Source organism: Choloepus didactylus, chromosome 5 (genome assembly GCF_015220235.1).
Source record: "Choloepus didactylus isolate mChoDid1 chromosome 5, mChoDid1.pri, whole genome shotgun sequence".
NCBI lineage: Eukaryota > Metazoa > Chordata > Mammalia > Pilosa > Megalonychidae > Choloepus > Choloepus didactylus.
Genome location: NC_051311.1, coordinates 58,478,736 through 58,495,643, shown reverse-complemented (window position 1 = coordinate 58,495,643; position 16,908 = coordinate 58,478,736). Strand labels below are relative to the sequence as shown.

Below are 16,908 nucleotides of genomic sequence, written 5' to 3'. Positions count from 1 at the left end.
TGAAAATTCACAGATTAGAGTTGGTGTTGCATGTTACTGAGCCTGAAGAAGATGAATAAAAATGAAAACACAGATTTTTCTCCCTAATAATCCTAACTTTCCCGGGACCTGTGGCTCTTGCAGGAGTCTGCTCTGTCTCCCCACCCCCACCACCCCCACCCATTTCTGTACCATTTAAAGTCGGGTGAGGACTACAGAGGCTTTTAATAGTGGATGGAGCCATGGCCCTCTACTGTGGATTGTTACCTTTGCCTCAGTATGTGAAAGCTCCTTATCTTTGTCTCAGCAAATCAGATCGGATGTAACGCTGGAAAAACACTGAGGGGAATTGCTGAGGGAAATAGGTTAAATGATCTAAGTTGTTTTAATTCATTCAGACTTTTAAGAAGCATTTTGATAAAAGTCTTCTTCATAAGAAGCTTTTAAGTCAGTCAGGGGGTGAAAGGTGCCTTGATATTTTATCACGTAGTAAAACCTGGCTATGTGATAGGAACAGATGGTCAGTTTTCACTGTGGAAGGAGAGTAATAATGGTCTGCCTTGGGAGGGGCAAGGAATTGGTTATTGTCAGTATCTTGTTCAAAGTGACATCATCCTTTATAATGACTGTAGGGTAACCCAACAAAAGAAAATTAGTCACCTTTCAGCTTTGCTGTTGGTTTATGCGTTAGGAATATATGTATATTCCTGTACATAGTATATATACATCCATTTGAATTATGGTTTTTTTGGAGTGGGCCTGCTTTTAAGCTAGGGCCACATATTAAAAATAGGTTATTAGAATTTATTTTGTTAGTTTTGTTCATTTTAGGATTTCAGATTTTTGTTTTTGTGGTCTTATTACTTAAGGGCCAGTTTACTTAAGGGCTAATCACTAATGAATTCGCTGTCCTTTATTTATTTTTTTACTTATTTTTCTTAAGGACTTCATTAAATACTTGTTTAAATTCTTGGTTGCAAGTTACAGAAATTCAAGCTTAGTTAAAAAAATAACTGCTTGACTCATGGAAGCAATCTGTGAAGGGAATGGGAGTGTATGTAGAATGCCACCTGTATGTTCACTCTGAATGTCGTCTTCATTGCTCTACTGTAGACTGGTTTCATCCACCTATGGGGTGGGCTTTGATGTTGGGGGAGATGAAAAGGTGTAGGATGTAGTCTACATCTTTACAGCTTTTCAAAGGAAAGTTATTTTTTTCCTAATTTAAAGAGCCTGGGGTAGAACCTAGATTGGGCCAGCTTGGGTACTGTGATCATTAATTCTAACTGAAGCCATGCGGCTGAGGTGGTGGGGCATGGACTGGGGAGGAAGAGCAGTTACCCCCAAAAAGGGTGAGTGTATGAGGTACATTTCTCAGAAGTGGGAAATAGTGATGCATTGAGGAAACAACTCCTGCCTACTCTGTACCTTACTTAACTTGCTTTTTGGTGGAACATGGCAAGAGGGGAAGTTGTACATAAGTCAGAGGCAGTTTCATAGCTATCATGAATTAAGAAGACACAAGGTGGAGATAACAAATTTAAAGACACTTTTGAAACATGAGGCATAATTTCAGCCCACAAAGAGTTTTCAGTACAGTCTTAAGAGTGTTTGATTAAATTTTTTCCTCCTTTTAAGTGCTTTGTATCAGAATGGTTGATGTTTCATGAAAAGAGAAGGTTTGATTATTGGAGAGGTGGTAAAGGACTCAGAGTATCAAACATGTTTCAAGTTTTGTGACAAAGAGAGAGGTTATTTTTTATAGGTAAGTATTGGCAGTGGCTGTGAAGGTGAGAAACAGTGGAGTTTTCCTGATTGCCTCAGTGAGGAAAGGACTTTATCACTTAATCTCTATCCCTCCTATTTTAAACTGTATATTTTGAACAGATGCAAGTGAAAGTATTGTGACTTTTTTTTTTGTGAATTCTTAAGGAGAGTAAAATACTCATACTAGAACAAATATACACTTCAATATGTAGGTTTATAAACTGGTACTGCTGACAGGGCGGCGCAGGAATGAAACACGGACACAAAATACAAAGTTCTGGGAGCATGGGACTCAGAGCCTTGAAGACAAAGAGTACCTCCACTTGCTTCACATCATATTTATTAGCTTCATCTTATCACAGAAAATAGGGGAGTTAGTAACAGGCCGGAGAAGGCAGGATAAAGAAGTTAGTAAGATAGGGAAGTCAGGGACAGGCTGCACTTCTTGTAGCAACAGTGCGGGTGCTGCCTTGGACAGTGTTCCGTCCGGGCAGGATTGGATATTCTGCACCCCTGAGCACGTCAAGGACACACTCCCAGCTCAGGCTATTTTCCCACAAACTGGGAATATAATTCACATTTATATGAGTCCCAGTTCCACCAAACTAACTGAATAAAGATACGTAAGTTATCCAACATGCCTGAGTCTCAATTTCCTCATACATGATTATTATGAGCATTGGTTCAGGGAATAGATGTGAAAACTTATTTCGAATTGTAAAGCATTGCATAGTTGACTTACTTTTGTATTTATTTAAAGCTACCATTAATGCAGGTCAATTGAATTACTTGTGTGAATGCATGTTGATACAGGTTGATTTCACTTTGCCTTTAATACTCCCTATATATCCTCTTCTAGCAGACCTAAGGAATGGTTGAAAGGCAAATCATTAAAAAAAATGTGTACTTTTTGATAGATATTTGCTGTTTCTTGAATATAGCACTTCCTTCAAGTGTCTGTCTTTGTTCATGTTTTTTAAATTTTTTAAAGTCTTAATTATGAAAATTTCAGATATACAGAAAAGTGCAAAAAATAACGTAACCGACCACCTATGAGCCCACTACCAAAATGTTTTTATTTTGTCTTGTCATGTCTTCAGATTTCTTAAAATGTTAGTCCATCCATTTTCCTTTTCTTCAGAAGTTGGTATGAAGTAATCCCATGCATATTTTTGTACTTTTCCTGTATGTTTATGCCTCCAAACACATTGATTTGAGTGTTTAAAATTAAATAGAATCATTCTTTACGTATCCTTTTTCAAACTTATTTTTATTCACTTAGCATTGTGTTTTTGAGATGGATCCTTGTTGATTCATATAGTTCATTCAAATTCTAGTACAGAATAAATTAAGTTACTGACATACAGATAGGTTTTTCCCACATTTTTTACTGTTTCAACCATTCCATAATGAATATCCTTGTACATGTTTGTTTCTTTAGGGACAGGTGGGAGACTCTTCACAGGATAGATACCTAAAAATGGAATTGCTGTATTATAGAGTATGCGTATTTTTAACTTTACCAGATGTTGTCAAATTGCTCTCCAAAGTGGTAATATCAATTATGTTCTCCAAAGCAGTGTTTAAGAATTTGTTTCTTTACATCCTTTTTAACCCATAGTATTTTATCAGACTTATTATTGTTGCTATTTTGACTGTTGTGAAATAATGTCTTATTTTGTTTAAAGTTGTGTTTCCTTGATAAGTAAAGTTGAGCATCTTTTCATGTTGGCCATTTAATTTTATTTCTTTGTGAATTGCCTATTCATATCCTTCACTCTTTCTTTCTCTTTCTTTGTTGATCTTCATTCATTTTTTTATTTGTAGGAATTCTTTATGTATTCTGGATACTAATCCTTTGTCTGTTAGGTGGATTGCGAATTTCTTCTTCCAGTTGGTTTATCTTTATACTTTGTTTATGGTGTCTTTTGTCATAAAAAAGTTTTAAATTTTAATGCCATAAAACTTTTTGTGCTTTTTTTCGTAGTGGGATGTGAGTTTAAGAAATCTTTTCCTATCTTGATGCCATAAAAGGCATCTCCTATGTTTTCTTCTTTAATCCGTCTAGAATCTCTTTTTATACATGGTGTGATCTAAGGATCTAATTTTATCTTCCTTCCACATAAAGAGCCAGTTGGCTCAGACCATTTATTGAATCCTTTCCTAATGGTTTATAATGCTTTCTTGGTCCCATATCAAGTTTTCACATATGCATGTTTCTGTTTCTGAGCTGTTTATTTTGTTCAGTTGGTTTCATCTGTTCCTGAACCAAAACCATTTTTTAAAGATATTTTGTTTTTTTTAATTTATTTTTAAATTGTGGTAATATATGTATAAACTAAAATTTGCATTTTAACCATTTAAAAATAGATAATTCAGTGGTATTAATTACATTTACAATATTGTACTACCATCACCATCATCCATTACCAAAACTTTTTCATCATCCCAAACAGAAACTCTGTACCCGTTAAGCAATCAATTCCTCATTCCTTCTCCCCACAACTCTTGGTAACTTCTAGAAGTTTTGTATAAGTGGAATTACACAATATTTGTCCTTTTGTGTTTGACTTATTTCACATAGATAATGTTTTGAAGGCAAAATCATGCTGTTGTAATTACTGTAACTTTATGTCTCCATAGCTGGTAAAGAGATTCCTTGCTGTTCAAAATTCTGCTGTTTTTGGCTGTTTACTCTTCCATATGGATTTTAGAATCAGTTTTTCAAATTCCACAAAAAGTGTGACGGGATTTTGGTCAGAATTGCACTGAATTTAAGAGAATTTTGTCTTTACAATATTGACACTTTCTGTGAGTGAATAGGATGTGTGTCTCATTTATTGAAGTCTTCAATTATGTCCTTTAATAATGCATTCTTTTGTTAGATTTATTTTTGGATATCATATAATTTTTGCTGCTCTTTTAAACAGCTCTTTATTAATAATAGTTTCTAATTATTTGTTGCTGGTATGTAGGGATATGGTTAATTTTCCTTTTTAATTGACCACATATTTCCCTGAACCTATTCCAAATCATGACTGCCTGGAAAATGATGACTTATTCTTTAAGATTTGGCTCAAATCCGGGCACTCTCTGGGTGTCCCAAGTAGTTAGATGCTTTTCTATGTTTCCATGGATTGCTTTTGTATCACTGTAATATAATTGCTTTTGTTTGTATGGTAAGTCATTGAACACGGGGGCTGTGTCTTGTCTATTTTTGTCTACCTTGTAACCTAGCATAGTGCAGCTCATAAAGTTAGAGTTCACAAAATATTAGTCAAATAGATGAATACATGAAAGAGTTTAATGCAACTAAATAGAGATAAAGGTGTTTCTTCCCTTGGAGCTCTGGTCTGTGTTTCCTCATCTGGTTGGTTTTTAATGACCAGGTTCTCTAGTTCCTAACCTTTCTATTATGTAATACTTAATACTTAATGAACAACAAGAATAATGGTTAATATTTATTGAGCATTTACTATGACTTGGTATTATTTTAATAACTATGTTACATTTGTTAAGTTAATTTTTATAACAACCATGGATGGGTTTCTGATATGATCCTAATTTTACATATGAGGTAGTTGCTTTCCATGATTTGGGGAGTAGTTGGCATATTCCAATACACAATGAAGATTTCACTGAAGTAGGATTTTGGATGCACTTAAAAGGTTGGAAATATTCTTTGATTTGGTCTTGTGTGTATGAAGTGAATAGCAAGGTCTATAATTGCTCTTTCAGTAGACTTCATATGAAAAAATAATCACATTTCCTTTCCCTGTGGTTTTGTGTCATTAGAAGTAAAATCTACTTAAGGCATCTCAAGGGTCCAAATGGAAATCTTTGTTAAGAGACATCAGAGGAAAGGGAAGACAAAACAATCCAGTCTTTCAAAAACCCTCTGACTTACTTGGATCTGTTTATTACAAGATTTTGCATTTCCATTTTAAGGCAGGTGCAGATGCCCAGCAAATTTAATCCCTACTCAGTTTATGCTAATAAATCCTGGATAAATAAATCAGTGGCAATCCATGGCTCTTGCCAGCTCATGTTACCCCTACCTCACCATCAGACTGCTCTGGTTAGCTATAGGCTTGGTTTCTAGGTAGAATATTTATTTCTTCTTTTTATATGATAACCTGAGTATTGCATAAAATAATTAAATTGTCATGACAGTGAATGTCTGCAAATAGGTCTGGCCTTTTGTCCCTTCTTTGAGGTAAACAGCTGCTGTTGGCTTATGAAAAGCTAAAAGTGATCCAACAAGAAGCCTGTATCCATCACATTGAAATCGGAGACTTGATTAATATTGTAGCCTGTAGCTTTGTGATGTGTATGGTTTAAATTAGACCTTTGCAGTCATTGTGCTAGGTTGATGCAAGCACATTAATGACATAATTTCTAGTTGCTGCATCGCATTTCTGCAGTCTGTCCTTTGTATTCCACTCACATTAATTGAAGTAATTTTGCCAGTGAAGCGTGTTTCAAACCTCTGCATTTAAATTGAAATTTTAATTCCCTTATTGTCTTGAAAAGACGGCTGAAGATGCCTTGTTACAGGTTTCATTATCACTCAGAACACTCCAGCTGCTGGTTCTAATGTACAATAACTGATTAATTCTGGAAAGAATTATTAATATAAGAATAGCAGCATCTTCCCAGTGGCATGAGCTAACCAGGAAGATAGTTTGTGATATTTGTTAATGTTTTTATGAACTAGTTTTTTTTAAAAGGAAAAATTTGTGTGGGAGTCTGCATTAAACTAAAATTACACAGATGAGCTTTGAAAACCACTTACACAAGCTCTGACTTATCAACCCATAGAAGTCAACTCATAATTGCATTCAACAGTAGAAACCAAACCATTGCGAGTAGTTTTGAAGCACTTTAGCTGACAGTCACAAGGCTTGTGACTAAAATAATTTTTTCATTTCTGTGGCTTCCTTAGATTGTAGAGATTTTGAGTGTCTCTTAATCATTATGTCTTTTTATTTATATGCCTTTAAAAAGGAATTTATAGCTGTATAGTCAGATAAGGATTATTATGATAATTATAATAATAACTTATATTTATGTAGCAGCTTTCTTCCCAGATGATCCCAGAGTGCTTTGCGTGAGAATGATATGGTGGAATTATTTCACTTATACTGTGAAACTGTGGCCACATCTGGGATAAAAAGAGTAAGACAGCTATTAATTGCATCAGTTTCTAAATTCCTGCAATTAAAAATAAGTATATTGTAATATTTTCAGTTTATAAAATCCTTTGCAACTGTGCAACATTTAGGATTGTGAATGTTGACTATAGGTCTTAATTCAGATCAGATGGACCAGTGCTTGAATTTCAGCTATGTCTTGCACTAGCTGGATGACTTGGGCTAATTATTTAACTTGGCTTCCTGAAGGTTGAAGTTAATAATAATATATATCTCCAATGGCTGTTGAAAGGATTAAATGAGATATTAAAACATGTTTGTAAAGTATGCACGGTATACATAATAAGTGCTTGTTAGTGTTATTTTTTATAATTAATTGATTATTTTAACTGGTACTATAGGAAAGGGTATGGTAATTGCTCTCATGTTATAATCTGAAAAACTGTTCTGGAGTTGGACTTATTTTGAGCTAGTAAAAAAGGAAAAGAAGGCTAGGTTACCCTTTCTTCTTGACCCAACCTGGACATGTACCTGAATGAAAGAGTAGCCCAACTTTTATAAGTCAAAAATAGTCAAAGATAGGATTTTTTTTTTTTTTTTGCTAAAAATAGTTCTATTCTGCTGTAACACATGTTCATTTCAGGTGGGTCCTGAAGACCCCAAAGTTCTATGCCACAGTTCTTGGTATTTGGCGGGGACAAATTTCAGATTCTGGGCATCAGTCACTAATATAGCCTATATCAGGTATATGTTCTTTGAGTGTCTAATTATAAGCAATGTAACTTGTTGGTACACTATCCAGGATCATCTTGTTGCAAAATCTATTCCTAGGTAACTAAATACATTGATTGATTGGGCAGTGTAAAAAGATATAAGCCAGCTCAGTTTTGGAGGGTGCTTATAAAAAAGTTGATTTTAGTGTTAGAGTAGTTGATATTAAGTTATTCTCTCTTGCCAGTGAATAGATAGAAGAACCACTTGACCAATGGATTGCTTCTATTTGTGCTAGTAAAACTGTCAGCAAAGAGACTAGTTTTATTTTCTCTTTCATATGGGCAGGGTGATTAAAAGTGGTTAAGATACAAGTAAGAAACAAGGGGCCCAAAACGCATATCCCTTTTATCAGGCTTAAAAGTTTCTGATAACTCACAGGACTGTTTTTTCTTGTTGTGACTCTAGGAGTAATACTGTGATGAAAGCTCAGAAAATGTCAGGAGCTACAAAATTCTAGACTAGAGCTTATTGGACTTAATCTGAAATTTGTTCAGTGACTATAAACATGTTTCATTATTCCTTGTAGATTTCATCACAAAATGATAAATAATAGAATAACCATAGTTAAAACCTACCTATTCTTAGTGTAGAATATTGGTTGAAAAGAATGAGGCCAATATTCTATACCAATAATTAATTTGGAAAAAATCTGGCAGAAATTCTGATAGATGAACAAATTAATGGATCTCTAATATGTGGCAGTGTCATCGTTGATCTGTTTTGTTGTTATGTGTATTTGTGAAGGTGGCCTTGTAGGAGCTTACATGCCTAGTAGGGAGAGACAGGTGATGAACAAATAAATGGTGTCTCATATCATGATATGAGAAAAAATGATGGAGAAAAAATACAGGAAAGGGGGACCAGAAATACTGGGGTGTCCTGATGTAGCTAGCTGCATTTGGGCTTATTTATGAACATCTGCTCTTCTCTTCAGAAAGATCAAGGAAAAGCTGAAAATAAAATTGTTAAATGATTTACCTTAGTTTTTTTTATTCAATTTTATTGAGATATATTCACATACTGTATAATCATCCAAAGTGTACAATCAGTTGTTCACAGTACCATCATATACTTGTGGATTCATCACCCCAATCTATTTTTTGAACATTTTCCTTGTACCAGAAAAAGTGAAAATAATAAAGAAAAGTAAAGAAGACCCAAAACACCCCCCTCAACCCTATTTTTCATTTAGTTTTTTGTCCTCATTTTTCTACTCATCCATCCATACACTGGATAAAGGGAGTGTGATCCATGAGGCTTTCACAGTTACATTGTCACCTCTTGTAAGCTACATTGTGATACAATCATCTTCAAGAGTCAAGGCTACTGGTTTGCAGTTTGATAGTTTCAGGTATTTACTTCTAGCTATTCCAATGCATTAAAACCTAAAAAGGGTTATCTATATAGTGCATAAGAATGCCCACCAGAGTGACCTCTCAACTCCTTTTGAAATCTCTCAGCCACTGAAACTTTATTTCATTTCATTTCGCATCCCCCTCTTTTGGTCAAGAAGATGTTCTCAATCCCACGATGCTGGGTCCAGATTCATCCCCAGGAGTCATATCCTGAGTTGCCAGGGAGATTTACACCCCTGGGTGTTACATCCCATGTAGGGAGGAGGGCAGTGAGTTCACCTGCCAAGTTGGCTTAGCTAGAGAGAGAGGGCCACATCTGAGGAACAAAGAGGTACTCAGGGGGAGACTCATAGGCACAATTATAATCAGGTTTAGCCTCTCCTTTGCAGTGATGAGCTTCACAAGGACAAGTCCCATGATAGAGGGCTCGGCACATCAAATCACCAGTCCTCAATGTTTGTGAGAACATCAGCAACAATCCAGGTGAGGAAGCCCAACACCTCTGCATTTTTCCCCAGCTCTTCAGGGAGGCCCTGCATATGTATTTTTATTCTATGTCCATGTTACTTTGGGATATGTCTCTAATTCTCACTAACCTATGCAAACCTACCAGGTCTCACTTCCTATTAAAAGTTTCATGTAATTATGGTATTTGAATGAACTGTGCTAGTTAAATTGTTTAGGAAATATAGATCTTGCACCAAGTAAACATCTCTTCCCTTGTTCTCACATGGAATTTGAAGTTTTAAAACACAGTCAGTATTGTCCTTTACCCTTTGGCCCGATTTGCCCTAGTCCTAACCACATCTGCTTCTTTCATATCTCTAGTTGAAGTCTGGACTCTTTTTTAGCTTTTTTTAACAGTTGCTGTATGTGCTAATACTGACATTCACGTCTGCCGAGTTCTAGGTCTGAGTTTCAGGTGTCACACAAATACCCAAAGTTCCGGGGATCGATCAGGTTATACACAAAGGGATCAGCATCTTGGAATCTGGAGATAGCCATTACAACTCAGGGATAGATGTGACTGCTGCAAGAGCTTACAATACAGGGACCATTACAGTAAGCGTTCCCCTGATAAGCTGTGCTCTAAGATTCAATTCTGAGTTTACACATTGTAGTTAGTCCATATTGATGAGGCATTATAGTCTTTGCCTTTGTTTCTGGCGTAGTTCATTCAAAACACTGTCTGCAGGTTCCATTCCCCTCGTTGTGTGTCTCACGGCTTCACTCTCTCACAGTAGCTCAATATTTCTTTGTATGTACACACAACAGTTACCATTCTGTTCCTCAGTTGATGTAACCTTAGGCCACCTCACCCATTTCAAATCATGCATACTACATCCATAAACACAGTGTGCAAATGTTCATTCATGTCCCCGCTCTTAGATCCTCCAAGTAAATGTCCGCTAATGAGGTTGTAGGACCTTATGGCACCCACATACTTAGCTTCGTGTGGAGCCACCCCACTGTCCTCCAGAAAGGCCATACCATTCTGCCTCCTAACCAACAGTAAATACGTACATCCCTCTCTCCATGTTTTCTCCAGCACTTTGATCCCTGTTTATATTTTTCCATACAATTTTATAGAGCTATATTTACATACCATATAATTATCCACAGTATACAATCAGTTGTTCATGGTATCATCATACAGTTGTGCATTTATCACCACGATCAGCACTTGAACATAGCGATTACTATAGAAAAAAAAGTGGTTTTTTTTTTGTAACAAATAATAAAAAAGATAATAAAAAGAAAAAGAAAATACCATGAATACAATATAATAGTAGGGTCAGACAACAGCACCACTACCAAGAATCCTGTGTCCCTTCCTTATGTCCCCCTCTCATTCTCATTTAGCTTTGGTATATTGCCTTTGTTACATTTAATGGAAGCATATTACAATGTTGCTGTTGACCATAGACTCCAGTTTGCTTTGATTGTGTTTTTTCCCAAATACCATCCCTTTTTCAACACTCTGCATGGTTGACATTCATTTGTTCTCCCACATGTGAGAACAGTTTTATATTTGTACATTTAGTCACAATTATTGACCACTCCATTTTTTGCTAAGTTAAACAGTCCCAGTCTTTATCTTCTGTCTTTACCTCAGGTTGCATACATACTTCTAGCCCACTTCTTTCAGCTTTACTGATGGACATCTTTGTTCAGTGTAGTTATACTATTGTGCTACCATCACACAGTATTATGCTATCTATTTCTGGTTCTATACAATCAAGCCTGCTGAACATTCTGTAGTCCTTCAGCATCAAATGCCCAATATTTACCCTCTTTCTATCTCCTGGTAGCCTGTGTTATCAGCTTTTAACTCTCAAAGTTTGCTCATTAATGTTAGTTCATATTAGTGAAACCATACAGTATTTGTCCTTTTGTTTCTGGCTAACTTCACTCAACATAATGTCCTCAAAGTTCATCCATGTTATTATATGTTTCATGTCTTTGTTCTGTCTTACAGCTGCATACTATTCCATCATGTTTATGTACCATAGTTTGTTTATCCACTTGTCTATTGATGGACATTTGGGCTATTTCCATCTCTTGGCTATTGTGAATAATGCCATGATAAACTTCGGTTTACAAATGTCTGTTCATGTCTTAACTTTCAGTTCTTCTGAGTATATGCCTGGTAACAGAATAGCTGGGTCATATGGCAAATCTATACTTAGCTTCCTGAGGAACTGCCACACTGTCTTCCAGAGTGGTTGCACCATTCTACATTCCCACGGACAGTGAATAAGTATGCCTTTTTTTCCACATCCTCTCCAGCACTTGTAATTTTGTTTTTTGGATAATGGCCATTCTGGTAGGTGTGAGATGAGATAATATCCCATTGTGGTTTTCATTTGCATTTCCCTAATAGCCAGTGAAGTTGAGCAGTTTTTCATATGTTTTTGAGCCATTTGTATTTCCTCTTCAGAAAGTGTCTGTCCATGTCTTCTGTCCATTTTTTGATTGGGTTGTTTGTCTTTCTGTTGTTGAATTGTAGGATCACTTTATATATTCAGGATATTAAGCCCTTATCAGATATGTGGTTTCCAAATATTGTCTCCCACTGTGTAGGCTGCCTTTTTACTTTCCTGAGAAAGTCCTTTGATGTACAAAAATGTTTAATTTTTTTATATATACATATACATATATATATATATTTTATTAAATTCAGTTTTATTGAAATACATTCACACACCATACAATCATCCATGGTATACAATCCACTGTCCACAGTATGATAACATAGTTATGTGTTCATCACCACAATCTATCTCTGAACATTTTTCTTTCATCAGAAAGAACCAGAACAAGAATAAAAAATAAAAGTGAAAAAAGAACACCCAAATCATCCCCCCATCCCACCCCATTTGTCCTTTAGGTTTTATCCCCTTTTCTACTCATCCATACACTAGATAAAGGGGGTGTGATCCACAAGGTCTTCACAATCACACTGTCACCCCTTGTAATCTACATTATTATATAATTGTCTTCAGGAGACCAGACTGCTGGGTTGGAGTTTGGTAGCTTGAGGTATTTACTTCTAGCTATTCCAATACATTAAATTTAGCCTAAGAGGTGTTATCTATATAGTGCATAAGAATGCCCACCAGAGTGACCTCTCGACTCCATTTGGAATCTCTCAGCCACTGAAACTATTTCGTCTCATTTTGCATCCCCCTTTTGGTCAAGAAGATACTCTCAGTCCCACTATGCCGGGTCCACATTCATCCCCGGGAGTCATATTCTGCATTGCCAGGGAGATTTACACCCCTGAGAGTCAGGTCCCATGTAGGGGGGAGAGCAGCGAGTTCACCTGTTGAGATGGCTCAGTTAGAGAGAGAGAGGGCCACATCTGAGCAACAAAGAGGTACTCAGGTGGAGACTCTTAGGCACCATTACATGCAAGTTTAGACTCTCCTTTGTGGTAATGAGCTTCATAAGGGCAAGTCCCATGCTCGAGGACTCAGCACATCAAACCTTCAGCCCAATGTTTGTGACAACATCAACACCAGTTCAGGTGAGGATGTCCAACACATCCGCACCTTCCCCCAGATCCTTGGGGTTGGGGAGGGGGAGGCTGTAAATATATTTTTTATTATCTGCCCAAATTACTCTGGGATGTGTCACTATTTCACTCCAGCCTATACTAACCTATTGTATCTCACTTCCTATTCAAAGTTCCATGCAATTGTGGTGTTTGAACAAATCGACTGTAGAGTTGTACTGTTTAGAAAATTTAGATCGTGTACCAAATAGATGTCTATTCCCTTGGTCTCATATGGAAGTTGAAGTTTTAAAACACAGTCAGCTTCAACCTTTACCCTTTGGCCTGGCTTTCCCTGGTCTTAACCAGACCTGCTTCATTCATATCACTAATTGAAGTCTGGGCTCTTTTTCAGCTTTTTTTTTTTTTTTTTTTTGTTTGACAGTGGCTGTATGCACTAATACTGGCATTCATATCTGCCAAGCTCTAGCTCTGAGTTTCAGGTGTCTCAGAGATACGCATTGTTCCAGAGAAAAGTGTTTAATTTTGAGGATATCCTATCTGTCTGTTTGTTGTTTGGTTGCTTGCACTTTGGGTGTAAGGTCTAGGAAACCACCTCCTTTCACAGGATCTTTAAGAAATTGCCCTACATTTTCTTCTAAGAGTCTTATGATTTTAGTGCTAATGTTTAGGACTTTGATCCATTTCGAGTTAATTTTTGTATGAGATGTGAGATAGGGGTCCTCTTTCATTCTTTTGGAAATGGATATCCAATTCTCCAAGCACCTTTTACTGAAGAGGCTGCTCTGTCTCAGTTGCTTTGGCTTGACTGCCTTATCAAAGATTGATTGTCCAAGGATTCGGAAGTCTGTTTCTGAACACTCAATTTGATTTCATTGGTTGTTACACCTATCCTTAGTACCATGCTGTTTTGAGCACTGTAGCTTTGTAATATGCTTCCAAGTCAGGTAGTGTGAGACCTCCCACTTCATTCCTCTTTCTCAAGATATTTTTGGCTATTTGGGGCACCTTGCCCTTCCAAGTAAATTTGGTTATTGGTTTTTCTATTTCTGCAAAGTAAATTGTTGGTATTTTAATTGGTATTGCATTGAATCTATGAATCAGTTTAGGTAGAATTGACATCTTAATTATATTTAGTCTTCCAATCCATGAACGTGGTATGTTCTTCCATTTTTTTTTTTTTTTTTTTTTTAGGTCCTGTTTGACTTCTTTTAGCAGTTTCTTGTAGTTTTCTTTGAATAGGTCTTTTGTGGCCTTCATTAAATTTGTTCCTAAATACTTGATTCTTTTGGTTGCTATTATAAATGGAATTTTTGTCTTGCTTTCTTCCTCTTGTTGCACATTACTTATGTATAAGAACACTACAGATTTTTGCTTGTTGATCTTGTAGCCTGCCACTTTGCTGTATTCATTGATTAGTTCTAATAGATTTCCTGTTTGTTTTCTGGATTGCCTACATAGAGAATCATGTTTTTGCAGAGTGAATGTTTTACTTCTTCTTCTCCAATTTGGATGCCTTTTATTTCTTTTTCTTGCCTAATTGCTCTAGCTAGAACTTCCAGCACAATGTTGAATAACAGTGGTGACAGTGGGCATCCCTGTCTTGTTCCTGATATTAGAGGGAAAGCTTTCAGTCTCTCCCCATTGAGTACGATGTTAGCTGTGGGTTTTTCATATATTGCCTTTATCATATTGAGAAAATTCCCTTCTATTACTATGCTTTGAAGTTTTTCCTGAAGAAAGGATGTTGAATTTTGTCAAATGCCTTTTCTGAATCAATCCAGATGATCAAGTGGTTCTTCTGCTTTGATTGATTGATGTGTTGTATTACATTAATTGATTTTCTTATGTTGAACCAGCCTTGCATACCTGGAATAAACCCCACTTGGTCATGGTGTATAATTCTTTCCATGTGCTGCTGGATTTGATTTGCAAGTATTTTGTTGAGGATTTTTGCATCTATATTCATTAAAGAGATTGGTCTATAATTTTCTTTTTTGTAGTATCTTTGTCTGATTTTTGGTATTAGGGTGGTGTTGGCTTTATACAATAAGTTGGGTAGCTTTCCCTCCTCTTCAATTTTCTTGAAGAGTTTGAGTAGGATTGGTATTAATTCTTTCTTGAATGCTTGGTAGAATTTGTGTGTGAAGCCATCTGTTCCTGGGCTTTTCTTTTTTGGGAGCTTTTTGATGACTGACTCAATCTCTTTACTTGTGATTGGTTTGTTGAAGTCATCTATTTCTTCTTGGGTCAGTGTTGGTTGTTTGTGCTTTTCTAGGAAGTTGTCCATTTCGTGTAAGTTGTCTAGTTTATTAGCATGTAGTTACTCATAGTATCTTCTCATCTCCTTTATTTCAACATGTCAGTATTTATGTTTTCTTTCCCATTTCTGACTGCATTTACTTGCATTCTCTCTCTTTTCTTTCCTCCTCCTCTTCTTCTTCTCCTCCCCCCCCTCCTCCTCCTCCTTTTTCTTTTTCTTTTTTTTTTGTTAGCCTAGCTAGGGTTCCATCAATTTTGTTGATTTTCTTGAAGAACCAACTTCTGGTTTTGTTGATCCTCTCTATTGTTTTCCTGTTCTCAGTTTCATTTATTTCTGCTCTAATCTTTGTTAGCTTTGGGGTTAATTTGCTGTTCTTTCTCTAGTTCCTCCAGGTGGACAGTTAATTCCTCAATTTTTGCTCTCTCTTCTCTTTTAATGTAGGCATTTAGGGCAATAAATTTTCCTCTCAGCACTGCCTTTGCTTCATCTCATAAGTTTTGATATGTTGTGTTTTCATTGTCATTTGCCTCAAGATATTTACCAATTTCTCTTGTAATTTCTTCCTTTATCCCCTGGTTTTCTATGAGTGTGTTGTTTAGTTTCAATATATTTGTGAATTTTACAATATTCGGCCTGTTATTTATTTCCTACTTCGTTCCATTATGACCCGAGAAAGTATTTTTTATCATATGAGTATTTTTAAATTTGTTGAGACTTGGTTTGTGACCCAACTTGTGGTCTATCCTAGAGAATGTTCTCTGAGCACTTGAGAAAAATGTACATCCTCTGTTGTGGGATGTAGTGTTCTATAAATGTTTGTCAAATCTATTTCACTTATCATACAATTCAACATCTCCGTTTCTTTATTGATCCTCTGTCTAGATGTTCTATCCATTGATGACAGCAGTCTGTTGAAGTCTCCAACTATTATTGTAGAGTTATTGACTTCTCCTTTCAGTGGTCTCAGTGTTTGCCTCATGAATTTTGGGGCACTCTGGCTTAGTGCATAAATATTTATGATTGTTATGTTTTCTTGATGAATTGACCCTTTTATTAATATATAGTATCCTTCTTTGTCTCTTTTAATTGTTTTACTTTTGAAATCTAATTAGTCTGATATTAATATAGCTACTCCCGCTTTTTTCTCGTTGTTTGCAAGAAATATCTTTTTCCATCCTTTCACTTTCAACATATATTTGTCTTTGTGTCTAAAGTGAGTTTCTTGGAGACAGCATATAGATGGGTCCTGTTTTTTAATCCATTCTGCTAGTCTGTGTCTGTTTATTGGGGAGTTTAATCCATTAACATTTAGTGTTATTATTGTAAGGGTAATACTTTCTTCTGCCATTTTGTTTTGGATTTTATATGTCATGTCATTTTTTCCCTCTCTCTCCTTTTCCTTCCTGATAATCATTTCTACACTCCAAACCTCTCTCTCCTGTCTTTTCCTATCAGTCTGTAACATTCCCTTTAATATTTCTTGTAGTGCTTGTCTCTTACTCACAAATTCAGTGTCTGTTTGTCTGAAAATATTTTAATTTCTCCCTCATTTCTGAAGGACAGTTTTGCCAGATATAGAATTCTTGGTTGACAGTTCTT

At 36.1% G+C, this 16,908-nt stretch overlaps 1 protein-coding gene across 6 annotated transcripts in view; it reads left to right on the top strand.

Moving 5' to 3' along the window:
* EXOC4 (exocyst complex component 4) overlaps positions 1-16,908 on the top strand; it is a 953,704-nt gene that overhangs the window by 41,979 nt on the left and 894,817 nt on the right. The gene's annotated exons all lie outside the window — the stretch shown is intronic.